Here is a 27,539-nt window from a genome sequence, read left to right as displayed (position 1 = left end):
ATTTCACTGTACTGATTATTGACAAATTGAGGGTCTTTTCATGGGATTATGTAATATCTCTCCTTCCTCTTCTGAGAAATGCCAATTAGCTGGCCAGAGTCTGTGTGTTGCAAAAATTTTCTTCTCTAAATAAACCAAAAAACCCTAAAATCATCTTCTTATTAAGAGGAGTTCTTTATATATTCTAGATCTAATCTTCCTTAGTTGTATGTGTATAAAATATCTTTCTCCAGTTTGTAGTGTGTCTTTATTTGCTTAATAAGCTTTTGGAGAAATTGAAAAGTTAATTTTAATATACTCATATTTATTTATCTTCCATGGGTTGCAATTATTAAGTCTTGTTTAAAAAATTATTTTTTATGTCAAGGTCTTCAAAACATCCTTTTATATTATTTTGTAATTCTGTCTTTCTAATTTAGACATTTATGTTTAAATTTTTAACCTAGCTCAATTATTCCTGTTAATAGTGTGAGGTAGAGATTCAAATACATTTTTTATGGACAAGTGATTATTGTAGAAAAATTTATTGAAGATGTTTTTCCCCCTACTACCCAGCAGTGTACCTGGTCATTAACCAACTTCCCCCTAGACCTAGGTCTGTTTCTAACTTGTCAGTGTTTTCTTCTCTTCATTATTTTACCTCCATTTCCCCCCCTAGATGAATTACTTTAACTTTACAATAATTCTTGATATTTGGTAATGTCTTAACCATTCTTGATGTCTGGAATGTACTGTTTATTGCTTATTCTTGTACTTTGCTCTTGCATACATGTTTTAGAATCAACTTATCATTAAAAAAAATAAAAAGCCCTGTAGGGATTTTTAGTGTAATTGTATTGAAGTTATAATATATTTGGGGGAAATACATTTTTTCAACATTGCATCTTCTAATCTGTAAGCATTGCGTATGACTCCATTTATTTAAATATTTTCTAATGTCATCTAATAAACATCTATATTTTTTTTCATAAGGGGCTTACACAGTCTATTTTTTTTAAAGAATCATAATTATTTTCAATTTTTGGTGGTATAGTGTGCTAAATTTTTAATATACCTATTTTACAGAAATGCAATTTATTGCATATATTTATTTTATATCCAGCAATTTTCTAAATTATCTTATTGATATTTTTCACAGCCAAATGTCCTTAGAAATGGTAATCTGGCCATTTTAAAGGAAAGTTTAAAAGCCAATGAAAAATGGAGGCAAAAAGAAAAAAGCTTGAAGATATGTAAGCGCTCCAGCCAATATCATTCCAGTGATAGGAAAAATTTACAATAAAATCCTTATGAATGGATTTACAAATCCAGCTTTTGTGTTTTTCACTGGGATGTGTCTACTGCTAAGAAATTGTGTTCTGCCTTGTTCAGATACCGGGTTCTTTTCTTGCTGGAATGATGCTTTGGGGTTTATGATAGATAGAAAAGTAAAATCTAACACCTTTCCCCCCACATCCATCCCTACTTCAAAAGAAACTGCTCTGTTTGATCCTCTTCCTGAAGTTCCTATTGACAGGACATCAATCATTTTATTTGTATACTACTTTTCACAGCACCAAAAGTGCTTCACAGAACTAGTAACATCCCAGTTCCCAACACAGACTGACAAATTATTTGTTCAAAAGGCAAGCTTATCAAGCCTGCACTGCTTACCTTTCTGTGTGCAGAGCTGTATTGGCTGAATGTGAAATAAGGGTGAAATCTGGAGCCCATGTCATTAGACAAGCAGAGGTACTGAGGAAATCTCTGCAGTGGTCTCGTGGAAATGCAGGCTGCAGGCTCCTGGAGGTCTAAGAGGCCATATGTACCTGCAAGGAAGAGGACATGCTAGTTTCTCCAACACCTTTCATGGATAACACACTGTCAGGAGACCCAAATCCTGGGGATGAAAATTATCATGTAGTATTAACCATTTCAGGGGCTGCACTTGGTAACCAAGTTTGTGGTTAAGTTAATTTTAAATAAAACAGACACAAATGTCATTTATTAGAAAAATGTATAATCATGCTTTTTTAAAACATTCTTCAACAAACCTGCTCTGGTCAGGTTTATCTTTTTACTCTCTCTGCAGGCATTTCATCTTCTTTCCTCTTCTACCCTACCCATGAGACCATTCTTCCCAATTATTATTAGCACACTTTGCTTGTCTTTCTAGTAATCAGATTACATGGCATGATTCCTCTCTCTAATCCAAATAATCCAACCTAAGTTATGTTTCCCTTATATTATTTCTTCAGTAATACACTAGAGGTAAATTAATATTTACACATGTACCTATGCTGTGGTAAATGTATATGAGTTTCAATACTAGGCCAGAATAACATGATCATGTGAATTTCTCTCTGAGTTCTACAGGCCAGCTGTGTAATCATGCTGGAATAAAAGTAGCATATCGCACACGCACACAGACACACACACTTAATAATGTATATATGAAGTTATTGTATTATTGTTTATATTTGCTTTGGAAAGTTCCCTTGTATTATATGCTAGTGTTCTTCTGATGAAACACTTGAAAACAGAGGATGTACATCTTAGTTCCCTAATTTTTTTTCCTAGAGACATAATAAAGGTATAAATACAGGCAGATATATCTATTTTTGAGTGACTGAAACTACTAAGAAGTATGATAATTTTAGTTTGTAAGTTCCAAATAGTAAAGGAGTGAGGCAATTTTATGTTTGTATATGCTTGTGTATAATATATGTATTGTGTATATATTTATCATTATTTGGCAAATGATTATATATACCTATATGCATACACAAATTGATAACACACACTCTGTATGATTATTTTATAATAATCAAGAAATTAGGCACTTACACTATAAAAACATTATTTCCATAAAAGTTATACATAGATTTTGTCTTGTAATAATATAAAGCTAATTACAAGATTAAGAATTTATCTCAATAGCTATTAAGAGAAAAAACACATGTATAATTTGTATTTGATTTCAGTGGGATTACTCTTTAGGAAAACAAAATCCAATGGTTTTCACTAAAGAAACATGTTATGGCCTGGAAAAAATATATTTATAGTATCTAACTTGTGCTAATATTTTCCTTTCAACAAATTCTTCTATTAGCACGTACATTTATAGTCATAAAACAACCTTTAAGCCACACTTTACTAAGCCCTAAAGCAGATAAAAATCAAATGCAGATGTGGAATGGGAGCCAAACAGATGCTGAAAAACCCTGTCAATATCCTAAAGGAATCCATTCTCTATCAGAAAGAAACTTAATTTCTACTATAAAGAATTTGATTATGTATTGTTATACAAAATGTGATTAATGTTTTGTGGTGATTAATCAACTGCAAAATATATAATTATGCCATCTGTATTTTTCCAGCTTCTTGTCACTTAAAAATTCTGCAAGAGAGTTGGGAAGTGGGGGTGTTGAGAACTTGTGGCATTTGGAGAGCTTTAAAGCCACAGGAGACTAGTCTGGGGAACAGAATAACTTACAGGCCTGATGCTTATTGTAATGGAAAAGGACTAAGAGAGTAAACAAAGAGACCCCCAAGGCCCACTGGTTCCCCGCTGAACAGAAGACTGATAAGAGAGGCCACAGTGTCCCAGACACAGCAAGAATTAGCTCCCCCGACAAATTGCCATTTGCTCTTCTCTCCAAGAGCAGGTTACAAACTTCACTTTGACTAGTAGATGTAATGGCCTCAGTGCCAGGTAAGGGATTTATCATTTATTTCAGTACATCCATAAAGTAAATATTTTTGCATTTCTATTCCATTACAATCCAAGATGTAAGACAGTGATTAACGTTTATGCCACAACCCATATTCATGTCTCCCTAAAAAATGAAAACTGTTAGAGTTGTATTTACACATGTGTCCCAGTTGGAAAAAGTTTCAATATAGTTGAGAGTTGCTTATTAAGTTGAATTCTGCAGAATACCTAGGGTTTTAATATATTATTTTGACCTAGATAATGCTAGATAATATGTTTCATTGATTTTTTTTTTTCATTTTACTATTGCTTTGGGGGGGAGCATTATGTAGAAAAAGCTTAAAATGAGTTCTGCTTCAAATTCCCAATGGTTTTTAGTAGGAAGAATAGCATTCTACTCGTGTGCTAAAGGGTAGCACAGGGAGATGGAGTGATTTTCTTAAAGCACGCTTCCTTAACCCTGGATGTACATCAGAATCACATGGAATTCATTTTTTAAATGCAAAGTCTGGGCATACATGCAGAGATGCTGCTTTAATTGTTCTGGGGTAGAGTCCAAATACTGGTGTTTTTAGAAAATTCCAGATAATTTTCATGTAATGTTCATCCAGGATGGATACCCAATAAGCCAGTACTTCAAGTATGGTCTTCATACCACCAGCTCAGCATCACCTAGAAACTCGTTAAAAATGTAAATTATCAAAAAATGTAAATTATCCAGCTCCCCTATAGTCCTAGTGAGTCTGAAACTCCAGGCATGAGGACTGGTGGTCTGTAATTCATGAGTCCTACAGGTGACTTTGTTATACACTAATTGTTCCTCCAATTTTAGCCTGCATTGGATTCCAAATTTCTGATACAGTAGATGTGGGGTGAGGCTCAAGAATTTGTATTTTTAACTGTTTTCCATATGATGTTGATACTGCTGGTTTAAGTCCCACACTTTGGGTCTACAGGGTTAAAGTGTTGCAGCCAATGTAAGCTGAGACTAATAAAACAATATATTAGTAGATGTTCTGGATATGTTCTGTATGATCCTTCTTAATCTAAGAATTACCCCATTTTTAAAAGATAGCTACTGTAAAACCTTTAGTTTCAAACCCCAGCAGGCGATACTCACATTCTCTCTCCAGCTTCTAGAACAAAAGCTATGTGTGTGTGCAGGAACTCATCTATTTTGCTCATTACTGAGTGTGAATTGAGCATTAGTTCTCAATAAACATTTATGGGTTGAAAGAGAAAATGAACGGATATTTTGGTTGAGCTTACCGGTAAATTCAGTCTAGCAAAAGATTGTTTACTCTTTTCAGTGGTTGTTTTACTGAATTGATAGCCTGTTTTGAAATAATATTGACTAGATGTATTTTGGTTAAAAGTTGGAATCCGTCCACTTTGGCAACTGGCAACAAGCAGATGTCTATTGACTAGATTTTTCGGTTCTGGACCAGTTATCGTGGAGCCTAACAGACATCCACTGATGCCATCACGGCAGCTATTTTCTGTTCATATGGCCCTAATATCCATAAAACTTTAATCCTCTCAGTCACATAATTATGAATCTGCCATCAGCAACTAACACAGAGCAGTTCACTACTAAAGGAGAAACCATCTCTTCCCTCCTTCTTTCCTGTGCATATTCTGATAATTAGAACAATGTGAATGGAACATGGAAGACTATCTGTGGCAGTTTAATTGGGCTGGGGAGGGTTTTTCCCAATTTTTAAGCCTGTGGGTATGATGTACCTATACGTCAGCATAACATGAGAAGTAATAACTATTCTTGCGCACAGTTTGTGGAAGGATAATCCTTCTTTCTCTCCTTTACTAAGAGATAAGGAAGAAAATAATTTGAAGAAGTAAAGATGTAGAAGAAAAGGAGGGGAAATGTTGACACGGATGCAATCTCAGAAAACACTCTTGTCACTGCAGTGCAGTGCCTCGGACCACACATTGCTTTCAGGGGGATTTGGATGAAAGCATCAACTAAACTATTTCATGGAGTTGAGAGCAAGAAGTTGATTGTTTCATATGTCATCTCCACCTGTGTGTAAAAACAGAGCATATTTAGCGTATGTTACCAAGATTTCAAAAGATGTCAGATTCTGTCAAATTGAGCGTTTTTCATCAAGGTCTCAAAAAAAGACTTTAGATTTATCAAATTAGTGAGGGATGTGTGATCTGGACCATGTGCTCAAGTCACCAGTTGGCTACAAAAAAAAAAAAAAAAAGTCAACAAGAAGCAATGTTATTAAATGTTGATAAATAGCTTAATCACCCATCAGGATGACTCAAAAAGAAAACATTACTTATTTGGAATTTGGAGATGACTCCTTAAGGAAGATAGAAAGATTTGTTTAGGAGAAAGAAAATAACTGGAATTCAATGAGCTAGGAAAAAATACTTAAAGGTGAGAAAAGTGGTAAAATAGAACTACCACCACACAAACTAAATGCATACTCAATTATCTCAATGACTTTATAATAAAATGGATAATACATTAATGTATATATAGTAAATAAATGATTATGAAATATAAGATGGCATTTGGGAGAGAACGAAGGCAGATGTATATTTAGAAATTTAAAAAGAAAAATGAAAAGATATAAAAACAAGCTTTATCAATCATAAATTGGGATAGACTTGACTTTGTGAATAAATTTTATCAGCGACCTTTAGAAGCACAACTGTGCGAAGGGCTAGAAAGCATATGACGATCTGGAGTTATCACATACTGTTAGCATAGTGCTTCCAGTTTACCTGACTTTGGAAAAGTAAATGTCTTTGTAATACCAAAAACATGGAAACGTCCATTGGGAGAAGAATTTAAAATTTTCACGGATTGAAGGGCACCTGGCTAGCTCAGTTGGAAGAGCATGCAACTCTCCATCTCGGGCTTGTGAATTCAAGCCCCACATTGGGTGTAGAGATTACTTTAAAAAAAATACCCAAACTTTTTTTCACATATTGATAAATGAATGAAAAAGTACTATATAAATATAGATTTACTTTGGAAATTTTAATGTTGAGTAAAAAAAGAGAGTTGCAGAATGGTAAGAAAGAATGAGAATAGTTATGTAAAGTGTAAAGCAAACAATACATGGCTTATGAATACATCGGGATAGGAGGTCCTCCAGACAAGGGTGGAGAATATATTGAGAAAGGAGTACAAGGGTGACTTCTATAAAAATTGACTTGACAAAAAGTACATGTGATTTAAACATTCAATTATTATTTTTTAATGCTTAATAATTTCTGGAGGTGCATTAGATCATTTTATTTTGGGAATACTATAATGTTTAAGAAATTGAAGGAACAAAGAAAGTGACAACATACAGCTATGCCTCTGAGTGGAGCAGAAGAGAATGTGCTAATTTCATCATTTATTTGGGCAAGTGTTTACTGACCTCTGTGAGCAGAGTACTAAGTTGAATGGAGACTATGGGTAACTGATACATTCTGTCTTCAAGGAGTTTGCAATTTCAAAGCCCCAGCTAATCAATCTAAGAAAACTGAAAGAGGCTCAAATTCTAGGTAAAGTTTTCTGTTTCTTACGGCATTTTGTAAATAGTTGCAGTCTCCGTAGGCCATGTTCTCTTTACTACAAATTTTAATATCATTGTAAAAAAGAAACTCAACTTGAGGAAAATCAAAATATATTCATTTTCACGTAATGATTGAATATTGAAGAAGTGGCACCAAAAATAATAAGATACCTAGGAATAAGCCTAACCAAAGAGGTGAAAGACCTGTACTCTGAAAACTATAAAACATTGATGAAAGAAATTGGAGATGACACAAAGAAATGGAAAGACATTCCATGCTTATGGACTGACAGGACAAATATTGTTAAAATGTCCAAATATTGAAGAACTGTTATTTTTATGTGCTCTGATCATTATAAGCCTCTGTGTGAGAACTAACTACTAATGCTTTGTTATAGAACTTCAACTTTCCAAAGATACCATAGCAGGGTAACCAATTAAAGAAGACCATTAAGGAAATATATTGCAATTAAGTTTACATTCCGCAGATAGGGCTTGTTGGTAGATAAGAGGAATCTTTTAAATGTGGGCTATTTATTTATTTTTACATTTTATCATGTTGATTATCACAGCATGAGGCATTCTTTTAGATTAAAAATGTTGTGAAACATTAAATTTAAAAAATGAAAAAGCCAATATGCACAATTAAACAATTATCACTCTCTACCTAGACTCACAAATGAAAATAAATAGGTAAGACAAGAGCATATAAACACTTAGGGGGTCTCAGTTACACTCACTGCCTCTGTGGCAGCTCCATTAACTTGAAACCTTGGGTTGTTATTAAGAAATTACAGTCTTGCCTCAGGAAGGGATGGAGTTATGCTTGTTCATAAGCCTGGGATATAGCTTCCTCATCACAAGGACAGGCATTCTCCCTTCATAGGTATAGTGCATTCATGTTTCAATGTGTGGCATTTAACAAATGCACAATCTATTTCCTTTTTCTCAAAATGTGTACTCAAATTCTACTGAAGAGTGTAAGTTTGCAATTTGAGGCAAAGCCCATGGTTCAAATACATAGCATGATAAAGAAAATACAAAAAAGTAAACAGCAATGGCAATAACAAAAGCACTTTCATGCAGGCTCAAAAACCAGTTTATATACTTTCATGGACCAGAAAGGGAACAGATGAAGAGAACAGTGAGCACAGCTATGGTATCAGGCCTGCTGGTATCCAAGACAGTGAACAAATAATGGCAGCCATATTCAGTAATGGATCACCCGCCTAAAGCCACCCACAGCTCAGTGGTCAAAACAGTCTATGCTGAAATGGCTTAAGAAGGCAAAAACTTAAGAATCTAGGGAGGAATGAAGACAGGGTCAAAGCTGTTATGATCAGAAAATGCAGCAAACTATAGCTGGCTGGATGACAGGAACTGCAAAATCCCCAGTAGCTTAGCAGGAAAGAGACCTGACCCACAACTGTGAGGACAGAGGTTCAGTGAGCACGGGGCAAAGCCAAAATCTTGAGACAAAAACAGGTAAGAAAATGGAGGGCGAAGTGAGAAAAGGAGAAACAACACACAACTTCCCATTCAAAATTAGCATTTCCTTTAAAATAGCAAAAGCAAATAAAAGATCAAAGATCTATAAATTCCTGGGGGGGGGGAAGACTTATCTCGGTTAGCATTAATTTTGTGTAAAAGCCTTAGAATAGTTTAAACATGTAAATTACAATAAAATTTAAACTTCTCTACCAAAAAAGGTATAATAAGGAAAGTTACAGGACAACAAATGGCAAGAAAATACTTATAACTCATTTGAATGACAATTGTTTATTCTATGGTATATATTAAGGATTATCAGGGGCCTGTGGCTGGTTCAGTCAGTAGAGCACATGACTCTCGATCTTGGGGTCATAAGTCTGAGCCCCACGCTGGGTATAGACATTACTTAAAAAATAATATCTTAAAAAAATTTAGCAAACCAGTAAGGAAGATACAAACAACTCAAAGGTTATGAACACGATACATTAAAGACAAAAAATGTTCATTAATGATATGAAAAGGTGTTCAACCTAAATCTTATCAGGAAAATGAAAAATAAAATATGTTACCTGCATTTGATTGGCAAAATTTAAAATGTTTCCCAATACCTTGTGTTGGACGTATTGTCTCCTTTAGTAGCCTCGTATAAAACTCATAGGTAATATTACCTGCCTATACATATACTTTGAAAAACCCAATAATATATTATCATAGTATCATAATATATTATAAATAAAATACGAAAGAAGGAATACAAGAAAGTAGTTTATAATATGATTGTACAGTTTAATACATAAATACTTGGGCATGAAAACATAATGTCAGGCATTTGCATCCATATCACAGTGAAAAGGACAACCATGAGCACAGGACAGATCCTGGCATTTTTAGTAGAGAATTTATCGATCATGGGTATTGTCATTAGTAATGTGCTTTGTAAAGTTTTTTATAGTACTGATTTTTATGCATATCTGTATCTCCCAGCAAAAAATAGAATGTATATCTTTCTACAGTTTATGCAGTGGTTCCAATCAGCGAAAATTCAGCATAGGTTAAAACTGAGCAAAAAATTCTTTGGACTTATATGGAAGCTAATTCATAACTCTGATAATTACACACAAGTTTGGATTTCTTTTTGTTTTGTTCTGTTTTGCTTATCTTCATAAATGTCCAGTTATATTTTCAAAAGTTCTTTGAGGAGGACAATTCTTATCATGAGAGGCTGCATTGTTAGTCATCTCACATTTCTGACCCCACCCACTTAACGCCAGCAGCACTTTCCAGCCTTTATGACAACCCAAAACTTCCTCACAAATTCAATGACTCTCAGAATGTAGTATTACCCCTAGGAGAAGCCCTGACTACAGCGAGGGGGACTCTTTCAGTGCACTGATTGTGATATAAATCAGTGCAACTTACAAGGGCAGTTTGTTAATTTATAATAAATTTAAAGGCTTCATTCTCTGAGACCAAGCAATTCTACTCACAAGCACATACTCCAGAGAAACCGTAGTTCATGACTTGGGGAAGAATGTACATGAGTGATTATTGCAGCACAGAGAAAAATTGAAACCGCCTAAATGTTTATAAACAGGAGAAGGGATAAATAAATTGTGATATATTCTTGCAATGGAATACTTGATAGATATACATATAAAATGATAGAGTTATATACATGAATTGATAAATTTCAAACAAAATTGAGAAAAAGTTGTAGAAGGAGCTGTACAGTAGGATGTCAATTACACAATTTAAAAAAATATAAGACCAATACTTTACATTGTTCAATATATAAACATATGTAGTAAAAAAACAATAACTCCCATCAGTGTTGAGACAGGCTTTTCCTCTAGCAAGGGAGGGAGAGGAATCTAATATGTTACTTTTAAAAACAAAAGTTTCACAGTGGATATGTCAAAATGTTTCTGTTGTTAACCTGATATCTATGACAGTGTTTCTTCTATTACTCTCAATAGTAATGTATTAGTTATTTTTTCAACTATATTGTTTTAGTTAACCAGAACCAGTATCATGTTTTTTTGTTGGTAACGAAAAAGATTCTTTTTTTTTTTTCCCCATAAGTCTTTCATCTTATATTTGAAACATTTCCTGCAAATAACTTTTCCCACCGGTCTCTTGCTAGCCTCAATTCTCCCCTGTGTTACATGAAATCCACACTCTTTGGATAAAACAATGTATCGCTCATCTTTTTTTTCTTAGCTTCTAGCATGTTGACCTTGCAGGTCATGTACAAGAAATAAGTAGCTGGAATGTGGAGGTAGATTTTGTATGAAAATAAACAGGTGAAATGTGTGTTACTGATGAAATGATTTTGCCCTATGTCAGGAACTTTATTTCAGAGGGTTTTGTCCTCAAAGAAAAAAAAAAATCAATCTTACGCAAAAACAGATGTGTTTTCTATAATCTCTCAAACTTTAAAAAAGCAAGATTGTTTCCTAGGTTTTTTCTAAGTATTGCAGACATTCTGCAGCATACATTAAAGGACAGAGTACCTACTTATGTTTCTTTTCTCTTTTGTCTTTTTTTTTTTAATGGTAAATAAAGATTTATCTAGTAAGAAATTACAAAATAGGCTAGTATTTAAAGCTATGTCACAGCTGTTGAAAAATTTTATTTTACTTTTGAACTTTGGACAGTTTGCAGACCAGCAGAGACTTCATAGCAAGCAGCATTAAAGCCATAAGGCAGTGACCTTTCAAACTCAACCTTCTGTGTGATGTGGAAGTAGTGGAGTAAAAGGGGGGTATCTGTGAGTGACGCAGCATCAGGGTGATAAAAACAGATGAGGGTCCATTCATGTTATCTTCCTTGGGACTGTGCACTCCAAGTTATGATTTGTATTATATTTATTTGTGTTCACAAATGCTTAAGTTCTCAGCAGGCTAGATGTTTACTCCAAGGGGGACATGCTAAGAGCTAAAGTCAAATTTGGGAACTTAGAATAAGCAGGTCACTTCAAAAGCACCTCTTGAAAGAGTAATTCCTATTGTCGCTTAGGTATGCTATTTGTTAAAAGTAGTCAATAAATGTTGTTGAATAAATAGATTAATTGGATTTGTCACAGTAGGGCATCATGCTTCATTTAGCCTGAGAACTGGCTTCCATCAGTAGCCTCAGATATGGTTTTAGAGTTGCAGGAATATCTATCATGGTGACAATTCAGAGATTAGCTTTATTTATGAAAAATACTCATTTCTATTAAAGCCCATTATGCATTGTCCTCATTGATTTATCTAAAATTTTATTAACGTGCTTTCACATAGACCCCGTTTCAGTGTGTAGTAAAAACTATTAACCCCAAATTTACTACTTTGAAAATGTTAGAGAAGGGTTATCTGGGTGAGGTAGTCCATGACACCGGCATTCCTATTTTCTTCCCCCCAACCGCATATAGCAGGTTTAAACTTCAAGCCCTGGTCCTCATTTTCAGTCTTCAGTCAGTCACTAATTCATTCATTTGGTTAGTCAGTCAGTCAATAAATGTTTATTAAGTACCATTATGGGCCATGCATCATTATAGGTGCTGGGATAGAGCAGTGACCAAACATGCAAAAGTGTCTGCCTTCACAAAGCTATTCTGAAGGGGAGACAGACAAACGGAAATATAAATCTATCTATCATCTATCTATCTATCTATCTATCTATCTATCTATCTATCATCTATCTATCTATCTATCATCTATCTATCTATCTATCTATCTATCTATCTATCTATCATCTATCTATATCTATCTATCTATCTATCATCTATCTATCTATCTATCTATCATCTATCTATCTTTCTATGTATCTGTCAATCATCTGTCTATCATCTATTCATCTCATTATGCCAGACCACCTAAAATGCTAAGGAGAAATGAAAGCAGGAAAGGGAACTAGGAAGAGTGTGTGGGCTGGGCAGGAAGAGTGAAAGTGGTGGTGGGCAGATTGCAGTTTTAGATAGGCTGACCAGGCTTTTCCGACTAGGTGGATATTTGAAGATGGGAAGAAAGTGAGAAAGTAAATCTGTGAGAAGAGCTTTCCAGGTAGCAGGAGTAGAAGGTGCAAAGAGCCCAAGGCTGGGGTGTGCCTGGTATGTTCAGAAATCAGGGACAATGCCAGGATGAAAATCTCAGATGTTTGCCTGAACGCTGAAGTCCAGTATCTCTTTCTTTGTCTATCACCTTGACCATCTTCTTGGCTTTCTTCACCATGTTTCTTGAGTTACAAAATCCAGGACATGAGAATACATTCAGGTTTCCTATGAGGAATAGTAACACTTGGAATTTAGTTCCTTCCCCTTTGAAACCCGGTATTTTTCAGCCATCCACCTTCCCAATCCCCCTCACCCAGCAATTTTATAGCACACATCTTCCTTAAAGTTTGCATGGTTCAAAGTATTCTGACCTCTTCAAATCGTGTATGCTACTGTCAATAGTAAAGGGAGTGCTATTCTGCATTTCAAAAGGTAACTGAGTCTTCCTAAAGGAAAACTGGGGTATATGGATCTCACTGGTTTTATGAAATTTTTTTTGATACACCATAATATCAGACTAAGAAAACTGCTTAAATAGAGGGAAAAATAAGAACTGTACCAATTTAATATTGGTATATTATGCAGCTAGATTTTTTTCTAAAATGCTACTTGACTATCACGTGCAAATAGTTCCTGATTTATATGGATTTGTTTTTCAGTGAGCACAAATGTACCCTGAATATATCCCTTGGTTTTTAAATATTTTTTTAAAAATATTTTTGAGGTACCAGAAATGTTTTCAAATTTGCTTTACCTTGAACAATGTAAGACTCAAAACCTAATTCTGAACTCTATATAGTATTACCACTATTCAGTATTACTTAAGATATACATGCTCATTCACTTACTTATAAAAACCCTGGCAAAAGCCCTCTCTATTCTGAGCCGTTCATATATTGCTTCAAACTGTAATAATTCCTACAGCTGTGTATCCCCTATTACTTATCTCTCATCTCTTCATTTTTTCCATTTTCAACTGCTTTCCTAACAACATTAACTTTATTTACACTTATATCAGCATTAAATCCCTGTTTAGTTTCTATAAACATCTTATTTTTTAATTCACATTATTGAGTTATGATTTATATAAACTCTAGTAATTTTAATTGCATAGTTCGATGGATTTTACCCATGTAATCATCACCAAAAGCTCTTTCATGACCCCTCCCACTCAAGCACCATCCACCTCTGGCCCCAGACAACTGCTGCTCTGCTTTCTATCACTTCAGATTAAACTTGTCTTTTCTAGAGTTTCACATAAATGGAATGATACAGCCTGTGCTCATTCATGTCCGGATTCCTTGACTTGATTTTAGATTGATCATGTGATTGTCTACCAATAGTGTGTTTCTTTTAATTTCTGGGCAGTATTTCATTGCATGATATATCACAATTTGTTTATTCACTCAGCTATTGGTGGACAGTATCAGGGCTTCCAATTTTTGGCTATTATGAATAAAGCTTCCCTAAATAAACCTATACAAGTCTTTGTAAGGACATATTTTCATTTCTTTTCTACTTAGTAGTATAATTGTTCTATTTCATAAAATTGCACATTCAACATTTCAAGAATGTTAAAGTGTAAAATTTTTCCAAATTGGTTGAACCATTTTGAATTTTCACCAGCATTATATGGGAGTTTCAGTTACTCTACATCCTCACCAACACTATGCTATGAGTGTGTGTGTGTGTGTGTGTGTGTGTGTGTGTGTGTGGTGGGGTGTGTTTTAATTTTACTCATTCTAATGAGTAGTGTAGGTCTATCTCTCTATTGCTTTTATTTGCATTTCCCTCAAGGCTAATGTTGAGTGTCTTTTCATTTACTTATTGGCCACTGTATATCTTTATTTCTGATTGAAGTGTCTTTTTAACTCTTTTCCTCATTTAAAAACATGGGTTTGGGGCGCCTGGGTGGCTCAGTTGGTTAAGCATCTGCCTTTGGCTCAGGTCATGATCCCAGGGTCCTGGGATCAAGTCCCATATCGGGCTCCCTGCTCAGCAGGGAGACTGCTCCTCCCTCTACCCTCCCCCCCTGCTATTGATCTCTCTTTCACTCTCTCTTGCTCAGATAAATAAATAAAATCTTTAAATAAAATAAAAAATAAAAAATTGGGTTTGTGTCATTAGTATTGGGTTATAGAAGATATTTTTAAAATATATTTTCTGGGAATTAGTTTTGTCATATAAATGAGTTCCACATATTTTCCCCCATCTGTGGTTTAACTTTTTATTTTCTTAATAATGTCTTTCAAAGAGCAGAATTTTCTATTTCAATAAAAGTCAATTTATGTTTTTCTTTCAGGATTCATTCTTTATGAGATTTATATAAGAAAATTGTGCTTTCCACAAAGACACAATAGTTTTCCCCTGTTTTCTTCTAAAAGTTCTATAATAGCAGTTTTTACATTTAGATCTATGATCTATTTTGAGTTAACTTTCATTTATGTGGGGAGGTAAAGTTTGAAGTTCCTTATTTTTCATATGTACATTCAAAATCCCAGCACCTTTTGTTGTAAAGATGTTATCCCTTATTAAATTATGTTGGCATCTTTACTGAAAATCAATGGACCATATATGTGTGGGTGTGGACTCATACATATATGGTCCATTGATTTCTGGACTCTCTATTCTGTTGCCTTGATATATGCATGTACTCTTACTCCGGTAATACATTGTCTTACTCTTGATTTAGAGTAAGTCTTCAAATAAGGCAAAATCCCCAACTTTGTTCTTTTCCAATACTGTTTTGGCTATTTTTGACCATTATCATTTCCATATAAATTCTTAAATCAGCTTGTCAATTTCTAAAGAAGTCCATTGAGTTTTATTTGGGATTACTTCGAATCTATGAATGATGTTGGGCAAAAATTTTAAAGATGTCTAATAACCCACGAAAATGCTGCATCTCTCCATTTATGTACACAAGTCTTTGTCAGTGTTTTATAGGTGGCAGTGTACATATCTTACAAATATTTTGTGAAATTTATTCTTTCTTTTAAAGGTTTGTTTATTTATTTTAGAGAGAGAGAACACAAAAGTATGAGGAGCAGAGGGAGAAGGAGAGAGAATCCCAAGCAGACTGCACTGGGCACAGAGCCCAACGCAGGGCTTGATCTCATGACCCTGAGATCACAGCCGACACCAAGGGTTGGATGCTCAACAGACTTTACCACCCAGGTGACCTTTGTTAAATTTATTCTTAAGTTTGTGTTTTGTTTTTTGGGTTTGTTTGTTTGTTTGTTTGTTTTTGTAATTTGTGTTTCAATAATTGATTGAGATTGAAATGCAACTGATTTCTGCATACTGGTCTTGACTGTGCAAAACTCTCTCTGGTAGTATAGAAATTATCTCTCAGGAAAATGGGTCAATTTTAGGTATCCTTGATATGTTATTCTTTCCCCTGAATCACAATCTTGCCTTCCCATTGTCCTAGGTCTGAAACAGTGGTTTTTATATATTTCATCCAGTTTCCTGGTTGTTTGTAGTGGAAATGTAATTCCAGATTCTGTTGTTCCTTCATGATCATACCTGGAAGCCCACAGTGATCTTTGCTTTCCTCTTTTAATTGCTAACATATTAAATGTTGATGATGTAATTCAAGGAGATTACATTTATTCAAATATTAAGCTTCTAATCTAAGCAAAGGAAATGATTTTTTTCACTTTTTCCAAGCATTTTTATGTTTATCAGCAGAATTTTAAAATGTGCTTAATATTTTTACACTTTGTATTTTTAATTTGATATTCATAAATTGCATTGCTGTGCAATTGTTTGGATAGCATATGTTAATGTTTTTGTACTAATGCATTCTTTTTCTCTTCTAAAGTTTAAATTTTTTGAAATTTCTGTTAGTAGAGTGAATGCATTAATCAGGATCTATTTTTGTTTGTTTTGTTTTGAAGGGTGAGCAGTTCCTTTTTTCCTCCCTCCCTCCCTTTTTTAAACAATTTTTAAATTTTAAATAGCGATAGTTTGTGGAGATTCTGTCTTCTTTGATTAATTTTGACCATTTGTATTTTATTACAAAATCACTCCTTTTCATTGTGGATTGTAAAGTGTTGTATACTGTTGATTACAATACCCTCTGTATTGAGTAACTATTCGCTTGTATATCTGAGGTTATTGCCCTATCAGCGTATCTGATAGTGTGTATTCACTTCTCCACTTTTTTCTTCATTAATTTATTCTGTACTTTATGATTTAATTTAAAAATCTTTAAAATTTCTTTAATAGTAATATATTTTTATTCTCCATTTTATTGATTTTGACTTTTTATTCCCTTTTTCTCCTTCCCACACTTAAAAAAATTCTCTTTTCTATCTTTCTATGTTCACAGCCTAATTGATTTATATTCATTAATTCTTTTAGTGATAGTTTAAAGTCATTCATTTTCCTCTGGAAAAATTTGTCTCTGATTGTATCTAGTCTTCAGTACCAAACCTTTATGGCTACAATCAATTTATTTTTTTTCTTCCCCACCTCACCAGTATCAGGACACCCATCTCTGAAGAAAAATCAGAATCACTGTTTAAACAGGTTGCACTGGAATGTGCTATGCACTGGATTTGAATTTAATTAACTGTGTGAGTCATTTCTCAAACTGGATAAGGCGATGGAGACAGTGGGCTGAATATATAGAACTCACTATCTCCAGTGTTTGATAAGTTGAAAATTAAATGATTGAAAATAATTTTCCTTCCTCATATTTGATAAATTCAAAACGAGCAAGCTGAGAGAAGTTATGTATGTTTTGATGGGCGCTAACCTTTAGAGCTCAGCGTCAGGCTTACCAATCATATTTTCTTCAATTGATGTCTTATTGCCTGTCATGGCAACTTAGAGCCCAGTATTACTTCTTATATTCTTACATTGAGGCATGCTCCAGGTATGACCCATCTATTCTCCTGAACCATGACTAGTTAGCATATTTTAACTTGAACGACACAATAAAATTGAAACACATTGAAAAGTAGTGTAAAAATAATGACAGGATAATAATATCTATTTCAGAAAAAGAAAGAATGGCTAAATATTCTAAACAGAATATTTAGAGGCCTAAAAGAGAGTTGCTTGTGCAAGCAGTAAAAAAAATCATAATGCACACACACACACACACACACACACACACACACACACAGAAGATGTTATTGTTCATGTTAAGCAACCGTCAAAACATGAATTCTTGTCTATCTGCCTTTTAAACTCTCCTGGAGATAATTAACAAATATAAGTCTCTCTCCAAAGCAACATTCTGTTTGGCCCCTGACCAATAGGTAACTCCATACCCAAAGATACTGGTCTAATTCCTTCTCCCTGGCGAAAGAGCTCAGGGGAAAAAGCACAGCTCTGTCTCTCTTTTTCAATTACATCTACCTACTCCCAACAGGCATCACCCAAACAACAAGTCCAAGGATTCTAAACAAGATGTTTTTCTTTTGAACATGTCCAACTTGGCTCAGCCTCCCTGCAGTGCAGTTCCAATATGATTCAATATGATTCTGGAATAAAATCAAATGACGTTTGTTTCCTTTTTTTCATCTACTGTAAGGAAGTTTTAATCTCACAAGGCAAATTTCTGATTTCTTTGGGAGTTACATCAAAAATCATGTCTACACTTAAAAAGTATAACAGATGAGAGTTTTGCACATGTTAAATTCATCCACTAAATTGAAGTAACAGAAAATTGAGAAAGTTTGTGATGGGATCATCTCTAATTTGTGTATATTAGTTAAATAACATTGTACTTAGTTATTCCATACTAAGTCGGTGAAATATTTATATTGATTATCTGTGTATGTATGCAATTATTGAAGGATAATATTAAAACAATGGCCGACTAATAACTATATTTTAAACAATTTGTAACATTAAATTAAAATTCTCAGTCTCTTCATGTCTTTAGTAACTCAGATGATTACTAAAAGATCACAGTGAAAAGAAGGTATAACTTAGGTCACATTACCTCACCGTGTGATCCCACGTCTCAAACTATGTCAGCCCATTGCTCCATACTTTATTTTTCATTGAGTTCGATGTAATGTTTATATTACTCTAGCCAACAAGCCAATAGATTTGTCAAATTGTTGGGTTACTAGTAAAGTCAAATCATTTGAGGACAGCAAAGAAAAGTAACTTTGGAATTCAGCAGAACATATCAATATTTTCCATTTTCTTCTTGACTAGAATGGTATAAAAATATATGTACCAAATATGACACAATAGAATATTCTATTGAATTGTTAGCAAGATATCAAAGATGCATTTTTTTGCAATCATATGATACTTCTGTAATTAATACTATTTACATAGGCAATAGTTGATTTTTGTGCACAAACATCCTTCCTTCTCTTGTGTGCTCATTTTCACTATAATAGGCAAGACAATGAAATAAAATTACTCTGGATTGAGGAGTATGTCATATAGTGTGCAATATACAGAAACAGTTTAACTCACAATGGGTAAGCATGCTACCATTTATAAGTCACCCTAATAGCACCCCCAAGAGATAGTAACTAAGTTTTGCTATATTAAGACCTAGACTTTTAAAGTAAAGAATGTGCTATACAGATGGCTAAGCGCCCATACAATGCTTCTCCCCCCCCCCAGCTTTACTGACAGATAATTGACATGTAACATTGTATAAATTTAAGGGGTCAAATGTGATGATTAGATACAAGTATACCACAACAAAGTTAATTAATACCTCCATCGTCACACAGAATTACTTTTCTATATGTGTGTGTGATGAGAACATTTAAGATCTACTCTCTTTGCAACTTTCAAGTATATGATTCAATATTGTTATAGTTACCCCACTATACATTACATACTCGAAATTTATTCACTTAAACTAGAAGTTTGTACCCTTTGATCAGCATTTCCTCATTTTCTTCACGTCCTAGCTCCTGGTAACCACTATTCTACCCTGTGTCTAGGAGTTTGGCTTTTTTAGATTCTATATATAAGTGAGATCACACAGTACTTGTCTTTCTCTGTTTGATTTATGTCACTTAGCATAATGCCCTCAAGGTCCATCTCTATTGTCTTGAATGGCAGCATTTCCTTCATTTTTATGGCTGAATAATATTTCCATTGTGTATACACACACACACACACACACACACACACCCCATATTTTCTTTATCCATGCATCTTCCAACGGACATTTAGTTTGTTTCCATGTTTTGGCTATTGTAAATAATGTTGCAATGAACATGGGGTGTAGATATCTCAAGATAGTGATTTTATTTCCTTTGAATATATACCCAGAAGCAGGTGAATTTAACCAATGATATGGTAGTTCTAATTTTTTGAGGAATCTTCATACTGTCCATAGTGGCCGCACTGATTTACATTCCCATTAACAACAGCGTAGAAGAATTTGTTTTTCTCTACATCCTCACCAACATTTGTTACCTTTTGTCTTTCTGATAACAGATAACATGTGCAAGGTGATATCTCCTGGTTTTGATTCCCACTTCCTGGATGATTAGTGATATTCAGTGCCTTTCCATGTATCTGTTGGGCATGCATGTGTTGAATTTGGTTTTGCTAGTATTTGGTTTAGAATTTTTGCATCTATATTCATCAGGAACGTTGGTCTGTGGTTTTCTTTTCTTATAATGTCTTATTCCAGCTTTGGTATCACAGTAATACTTTCCTTGTAGAAGGAGTTTGGGAATGTTCCATCCTCTCCCAACTTCTGGAAGAGTTTGAAAAGAACTGGAGTTAGTTCTTTAAATATTTGGTTGAATTCACCAGTGACCATATGGTCCTGGGCTTTTCTTTACCAGGAGGTTTTTGATTACTGACTCACATCTCTTTACTCATTATTGGTCTGTTCAGATTTTTTATTTCTTCATGATTCAGCCTTGCTAAGTTCTGTGTTTAGTAATCTATCCATTTTTTTCTAGGTTATACAATTTGAGGGGGCACCTAACTGTCCATAGTAGTCTGTTATGATGCTTTCTGTTTCTGTGGTATCAGTTATGATGTCTTTTCTTCCATTGCTGATTTTATTTATTTAGTCATCTCTATTTCTTACTATAGCTAAAGTTTTGTCAGTTTGTTTATCTTTTAAAAAAGCCAGGTTAGTTTAATTGATCTTCTCTATTCTTTTCTGGTTTCTATTTTTGCTCTGATTTTTATTTCCTTCTTTATGTTTTTTCCCCTTCACTTTGAGCTTAGCTGGTTCCCTTTTCCCCCTACTTCCTTGATGTGTAAAGTTAGGTTGGTTCCTTGAAATCTTTCTATTTTCTTAAAGTAGGTGTTTATTGCTATAATATTCACTTTTAGAGCTGTTGTTACTGCTTCCCATAAGTTTTGGTATGTTTTGTTTCCATTTTTGTTTGTCTCAAGATGTTTTCTTATTTCCCTTTTGATTTCTTCTTTGTCTCATTGGTTGTTCAGAAATGTGTTAATCTCCACATGTTTTTGAATTTTCCAGTTTTCCCCTTGTTATTAATTTCTAGTTAGTAATATCTGCATCCCTTTGACATATTCTATTCTGAGCTCTGGCTGCTGTCACCCAGTCATGTAGTTCACAAACTAAATATTCTAAACCAGACAAGAAAGAAGTAGGTCTCTTTGCTTTTACCCCCACACAGCTGGGGGAGCTTACGTACATGCTTTTACTTTTCTCTGCAGGAGAAATTGCAGGCCAAGAAAGTTTCTTTTGGCACTGAGCTGTGCCACCTTAGGTAGTGATGCTGTGGGTAAAATAAAGCTATTATTATTACTGAAATCAGTGCATCCAATCTGAAATTTTTTTCCTCTAACTCTGCTGTAACTTCTCTGCTAGAATCCTGGAATTCTATAGGACACTCTTGTCTGTGGGTCATTATCAAAATTGATATGCTTTGGGGGCAAGATAGTAGAAAGTTCTTACTCCGACATGATGAGGATGCCATTCTCTTCCATACAGTGCTTTTTTCATGGCAAAGGTGGCTACAGAGGTAAGAAAATACATGACTTATCATTGTGGTAACAATGCTGGTGGGACAACAAGCAGTACTTTGCCTGCAGCCCCTCTCTTTCTCCTGGTCTTTCTCACATAATTTCCAACAGTGAGAAGATATTATCCTATAACTTTCTGTTCAGGTACCTGGGATGAATTTTCTATCAAAGCAAGAAACACATATGATCTTATTTAACTCATTCTACCTACAAAATGTTTATAGCTGATACAATGTGGGTTATATTCTTCTGGAAATGTGGACTCTAATAAATTAATTTCTCTTACCATAAATCAATAACTCAAATGGATTGGCCGACTTTTAGTCACAGTGATGAAAAGACTATGGAAGATGTGTTTCCAAACTTTTCAGTATTTCTGTGATGACACATTATTGGAGATACTTATATTTGTAGATAATGTTGGACTTAACTTCAGTACTTGTGATGTGGCTGAGAAAAAACAAATCATTTTTTTAATTTGAAAGCTGAAAGGTATGTTAGAAGTTCATTTTGCTTCTTTAGTTTCTTCCTATGGTCTTGATAATCCTACAGATATGAGTAACCCCTGATTGCTTTAGAAACAATGTACAAATGATTTTACCTCATATGTTAACAAAAATGCACTATTATTAGGACATCTGTTCTCTTTTTTTTTGGTTCTGCCAGAATATATCATTTTTCAGCTGGTCCACATTACTATCTTAATCAGTCAAAGCACTGTTGAGAAGTTTTTGGATCTTCTTGTCAATCCACTAAAACTCTTTAGAATGGCCCATTAAATGACACAGTGGTTATTTTTAAGTTAGTCAACAACTTTCCTTCACTAGTCTTTGTCTTCAACAGAATGATTCTAGTCATCAGGTGTAATGCTGCAGGAAAAAGGAAATTCAACAGCATACATATTCTTATTGCCATTTATCATCCAATTGTGGGACTGTATTTTAAAGAAGAAGTTAAACCAACTTCATATACTCGGATCAAGTACATGAAGTCATATGAAATACTGATTTTTTTACTAACTGGTATGATTTTATATGGCCTGTTCTTCACAGTCAGCAACTAAACTGTGCCAATACCTAGTAGGAGTTCTAAAATATATGCACAGATAACGTAGTGTTAATTTGAAGACAAGTGTTTATATATCAGGCTATTCTATTAATAATTTTAATTATAAGGAGTGAAAAATATATTGTTTAAAAAGATCTTATTAGACTGTTTTGTATTAATATCTCAGATCTTTTGTTCTTATTTTTAATAATGGAGAAAACTGAAATAAAGTGATGAGTCAAAGATAATAAAAAAGTAGCTCATCTGTAACCAGAACTCAGATTTCATTTGTTCGGTCCCTGTACCTTTTCTGTCAATTGTATTCAATTTAACATGACAATATATTTTCTTTCAATGTTCTCTACTTGCCATGATTGAGTCATAAATAATAAATCTAGATTTATATCTCCAACTGTAAAGTATGTTTGCATCCCTATTGTATAGCTCAATAAATTGTATACTATTACATATTTGTTGCATGGAATTTTTATTGAAAAACCTGACTAGTGATTGGAGAGCTAAGTGAGATCACGTAAGAATCCACGCTTCATGGTCTTTCTACCTGCTTTCAAGACACCATGACTGAGATTTGACCCACTGCTCACTTCTAAGGAGCCAGCCACTACCTCCTGACCATTTCTCTTCACCTTACCCACCTAACAATAAGTTGTGGTTTTACAAATTCTATGCAATTGGCAACCTACATGAATATCTGAGAAACCTTAGTACAGCAGTATTGTAATGTCCCACCAACTCTATCCTGACATTTGGATTTTTTTTTTCCTAGAACACCAGGGTTACTTTCATTACAAATCTTATGAGTTTAATAGGTTTCATTATAATGTGAATCCACAGAAATTTGAGGATTAGGAAGTAAAATCATTAGTTATATCTTCAGGGGACGACTATGGTCACCTAGGAAAACCTTGTAAAGTTGTCATAAAATGATACCAAAGACATTTTAAATGACTTATAAAAAGAAATGCTGCCAGGCAACAACCCCTTTGGTAGCTAAGGGTATGAAACACACTGTGTATAGGGAAGAAACGCTTAAATGACCACACAAACACAGTGGGGTGCTTCTTGCTAAACTGGAGTGGCACCATTAAAAGTTGCAATAAAAAGGGCAGATCACTGGCGGACCAAGGATGATGGCAGAGGGATTTAATCAGCCTTTTGCAATAGGTTCATTTCCCTGCCTGTGCTTTTTATAAATAGTGTGGTCTTGGAATAAAAAAAAAAAAAAAAATCCATTCTTTCTTTTTAGATCCTACAACAAAACCTGTAACTCAGGTCCTGATAATTCTGCTATGACATTAATTATCTGTCCAAGCCCTGGCTGTCCCCTTGCCAAAATTTTCCTTCTTCCAAATACCTACATACACAAAGCCATCTCACAATCAGGTGGACACAGTAGACTCATTGTTGTTTTCAGAGCCCTGCTACTATCCACCAGGAAAAGAAACATCTTCAGCAGTGGCCCCTCCTTTAGAGGCAGCCTTAGCTTCCAGAGCTTTCATTTTGTAGCCCACCAAGACTGAACAATTCAGTCCTCTCCTCTATTATCTTAACTACCTCCCTTTCCCTCTTACTTGAATAACTTCTTTTTTCCTTTTCTATTCTTTACCTCCCATCCACATCTTCTTCTCAGCAGGATTATCTGGATCACCTTTTTCCTGCTTAAAAAACTACTAGAAATGGTGGGTGGTATTTAGTGTCACCAAAATCCATATTCAGTGTAAACATTTGGGTGTTTCAGTACAGTGTTAAAAAGTTGATGAAGTTAGTAGTGGACAAGATATAGGCTTTGGAAAATTGCTAGCTTCTTTGAAACTTAACTTTCTCTGCTTTGAAGAAATAAAATTCCAGAGAGCTAGTATTAACATCAGTGAGGACAATTAATGGATACAGATGGCCTATGTGTTAGGGAGCATGAAATAGCCCAGGCTACAACAGGCAGAGGGAATATTGAGGGTAATACAAATAACACATGCTATAATTTAAAGACTTTTGTGTTACATGGAGGTGTCGTTTTCAAAGTAGACATTACTGTCTGCTTCCAAAAAAGTAAGGGATTTTAAAAAATCTGTTCTAAAATTAACTAATGTACCATAGAGCATAGGTGGAGAGAGATGGGAGGAGAGAGATATATAGAAACACAGAGAAGCAGTGTTAGAAGCTCTATCTATCTATCTATCTATCTATCTATCTATCTATTGATTGTTAGACAAGCATAGCATCCCAGAGAGGGAGAACAGAGCAAGTTCCAAAATGGCAGAGAAAGTTCCAGAAATGCTTGTCAGGGTATAGGCAGAATAGAGACCTATTCCAAAAACAAAACAAAACAAGTAAATTGCTTTTTTTTGCAATTGAAACATTAAGGAAGGGCCAACTCTAAACTCCAGCATTTCATAGATGAGTATGGTTGGTAAAAGTAGAAAAACAGAAGTTAGCAATGTATTAAGTAAAGAATAAGCACAGAGAATTGTAAACATAATTTACTGACAATTCTCTATAATTGCTATACTAAGTGCTTTTTCCAGCCCAAGATTAACATAGATATCTCAAACAGCATCAACTATTGGTACCCAACCAGGATAATAAAAGGAGAAAATCTATTGGACTAGATCTTCTTGGCTAAATATTTTCCTAATTTTTGATGAAGAATGATACATATTTATACTTGAAGTTCACTGTGTCTGATATGGCTCATTATATTTTTACGTAAGAAATTTGCATAGACATTTCACTCTGTAGTTAAAGAGGGCCAATGTTGTCATGGTAAAATACTGAAAGAAAGAACGCTCACAGATTGGTTTCATGAAAGTGTATGAACTTAGTGTTTTTATTTGGCAATAGTAACGCGAACCTACGAAGGGCTATCCAGAAGAAGCTCTTCTAAGATGATGACACTGAGGTAATAACTACCTTAGTATGCTGCACATTACCGAAATGTAATTTTGAAAACTGACACATTTATATTAAGCGTTTTGGTTATAATTATAATTTTAAAGTCTTTATATAACACCTAATTTACCTGTTGCCTGTATAAAAACCAAGGGAGATTAATAATAAGTAGAAATTTGATTCTCTCTCTCTAGGTATCATAGACCAAGAAACTACTTGGAATTCGTTTGAGCTTCGTGCAAAATCTAGAGCAACCAGATATAAATGGGGAAGACAGGCTGGCCTCATAAGACAAAGCTAAGGTAGTGTTGGGGTCAATACTGATCAAAACCACTAATCTAGATGACCTGGAGAACTTTTGTAGGTCTACATTTCTCTCCTCTACCATGTTCTTTTGGTTTTTCACAGTGGCCAAACATCACCGACACTAGGAAGTTAGATGAAGATCATGGAATTTAGAGTTGGATGAGTTATGAAGATCTATTCTAATAATTTACAACCTGCATTTCTCAGAGAGTATCTTTCACCCCAATCTATTTCTTGGGAAGTATCTTCCCCCAACCAGGAATAGTTAAAGAAAAAAAAGTGAAACTGTTTTTGAAAATAAGTATGAATAATTTTGCTTTTATGTTTTATATGATAAATTACCAGGTAAGATATTCTAAAGAAAATCTTTCTGAAAATTCTCTGGAAAACCACTGATCTAGTACAATATTTCAACTCATGTTGGAATGTCTTTTTGAGTAACTCTGGATATTAGTGAGAGAGCAGATTAAAGTTTTAACGGCATTGCAAAGGGGAATGATTATTTTAACTGGACATTATATTGACACTAGCTGAGAAAACAAACACAGCAAACACTTGAGGAGGAAATATTATCCTATCTACTATGACCTTTCCTTTTCTTGTGAAATCAAAATAATGGCTATGCAAACTTATGAATAAGAAATAAGCATGTGTAAAAATGTGTATATACTTTCAAGGTATATTGTTTTAATTTTTGTTTTGCTTTTATATATTCCATATATTTAAGACTTTTACTGTGTAATCTCACAGTTAGGTAGACTTAAGGGACCCATCAAAGTTTTCCACTTAAATGAAGATATTTATTCAAAAGGTCAAGGAAACCCTGATAAATAAGACAAGACACTGGGGTTTTTTTTGTTTTTGTTTTTTTTAAGCCACTGTGTTTTGTTATGAGAAGTTTACAACACAGTGGAGGTTGGAAATGGAAGTACTAAGCATGCCTTATATTTTCCATATTCTGACGCTTTAACCTCTGGATTCTTACTGATCTGAAGGGACTGCCCTTCCCAGGGTCCTAGATATTCCTTGAGATAGTAAACAACTCTTCTAGGGACATGAATTTCAAATGTAAACCAACCAATTTAGAGCCCATATGCCACCACCTTCTCTATCAGACTCTCATGCCTCAGGCCACTATCCACCAGCCCTAATCATCCAAAGGATTGATACCAGACAAACAGAAAAGCTACTATGTATAGGGAGTGATGAAATTATTCAAACTAGTCAATCTGAAACCAGCTTGCCCTGCTTCATCTATTCTTTACCACAGAAACCACACTACAGGCTACTTCCCACATTTCCCCTTGCATTTTCTGCCTCCTGACTAACTCTGGTGCTTCTCCATGTGGCCCCCCTGCATGAAGTTCCATGCCTCTTGTTTCTAGGGAACTGTAGGGAAACTTCTTTATTCATGGCAGTTATTTCTATATTTGTGTGTCTTACCATATTTCATTTAAACAAATCCTGGGTATCCTTAAAACAGGAAGAATTAAATTCTTTCAAATTTTATGTCCTTAAATTCCTAAATGTGTGAGATGGAACAAATTACTAAATCTAGGAG

The 27,539-nt window shown here is 34.4% G+C and overlaps 1 long non-coding RNA gene across 1 annotated transcript in view; it reads right to left on the bottom strand.

Moving 5' to 3' along the window:
* Positions 1 to 1,667: 1,667 nt before the first annotated feature.
* Positions 1,668 to 27,539, bottom strand: part of LOC130543929 (uncharacterized) — a 449,349-nt gene continuing 423,477 nt past the window's right edge. Inside the window, exon 3 of the long non-coding RNA XR_008959703.1 lies at positions 1,668 to 1,808. This is a non-coding gene — a long non-coding RNA (uncharacterized LOC130543929). The remainder of the gene's footprint in view (positions 1,809 to 27,539) is intronic.

Source organism: Ursus arctos, unplaced genomic scaffold (assembly GCF_023065955.2).
Source record: "Ursus arctos isolate Adak ecotype North America unplaced genomic scaffold, UrsArc2.0 scaffold_17, whole genome shotgun sequence".
In the NCBI taxonomy this organism is placed as follows: Eukaryota; Metazoa; Chordata; class Mammalia; order Carnivora; family Ursidae; genus Ursus; species Ursus arctos.
The sequence above is the reverse complement of the archived record's forward strand: the minus strand, read 5'-3'. Positions and strand labels throughout refer to the sequence as shown.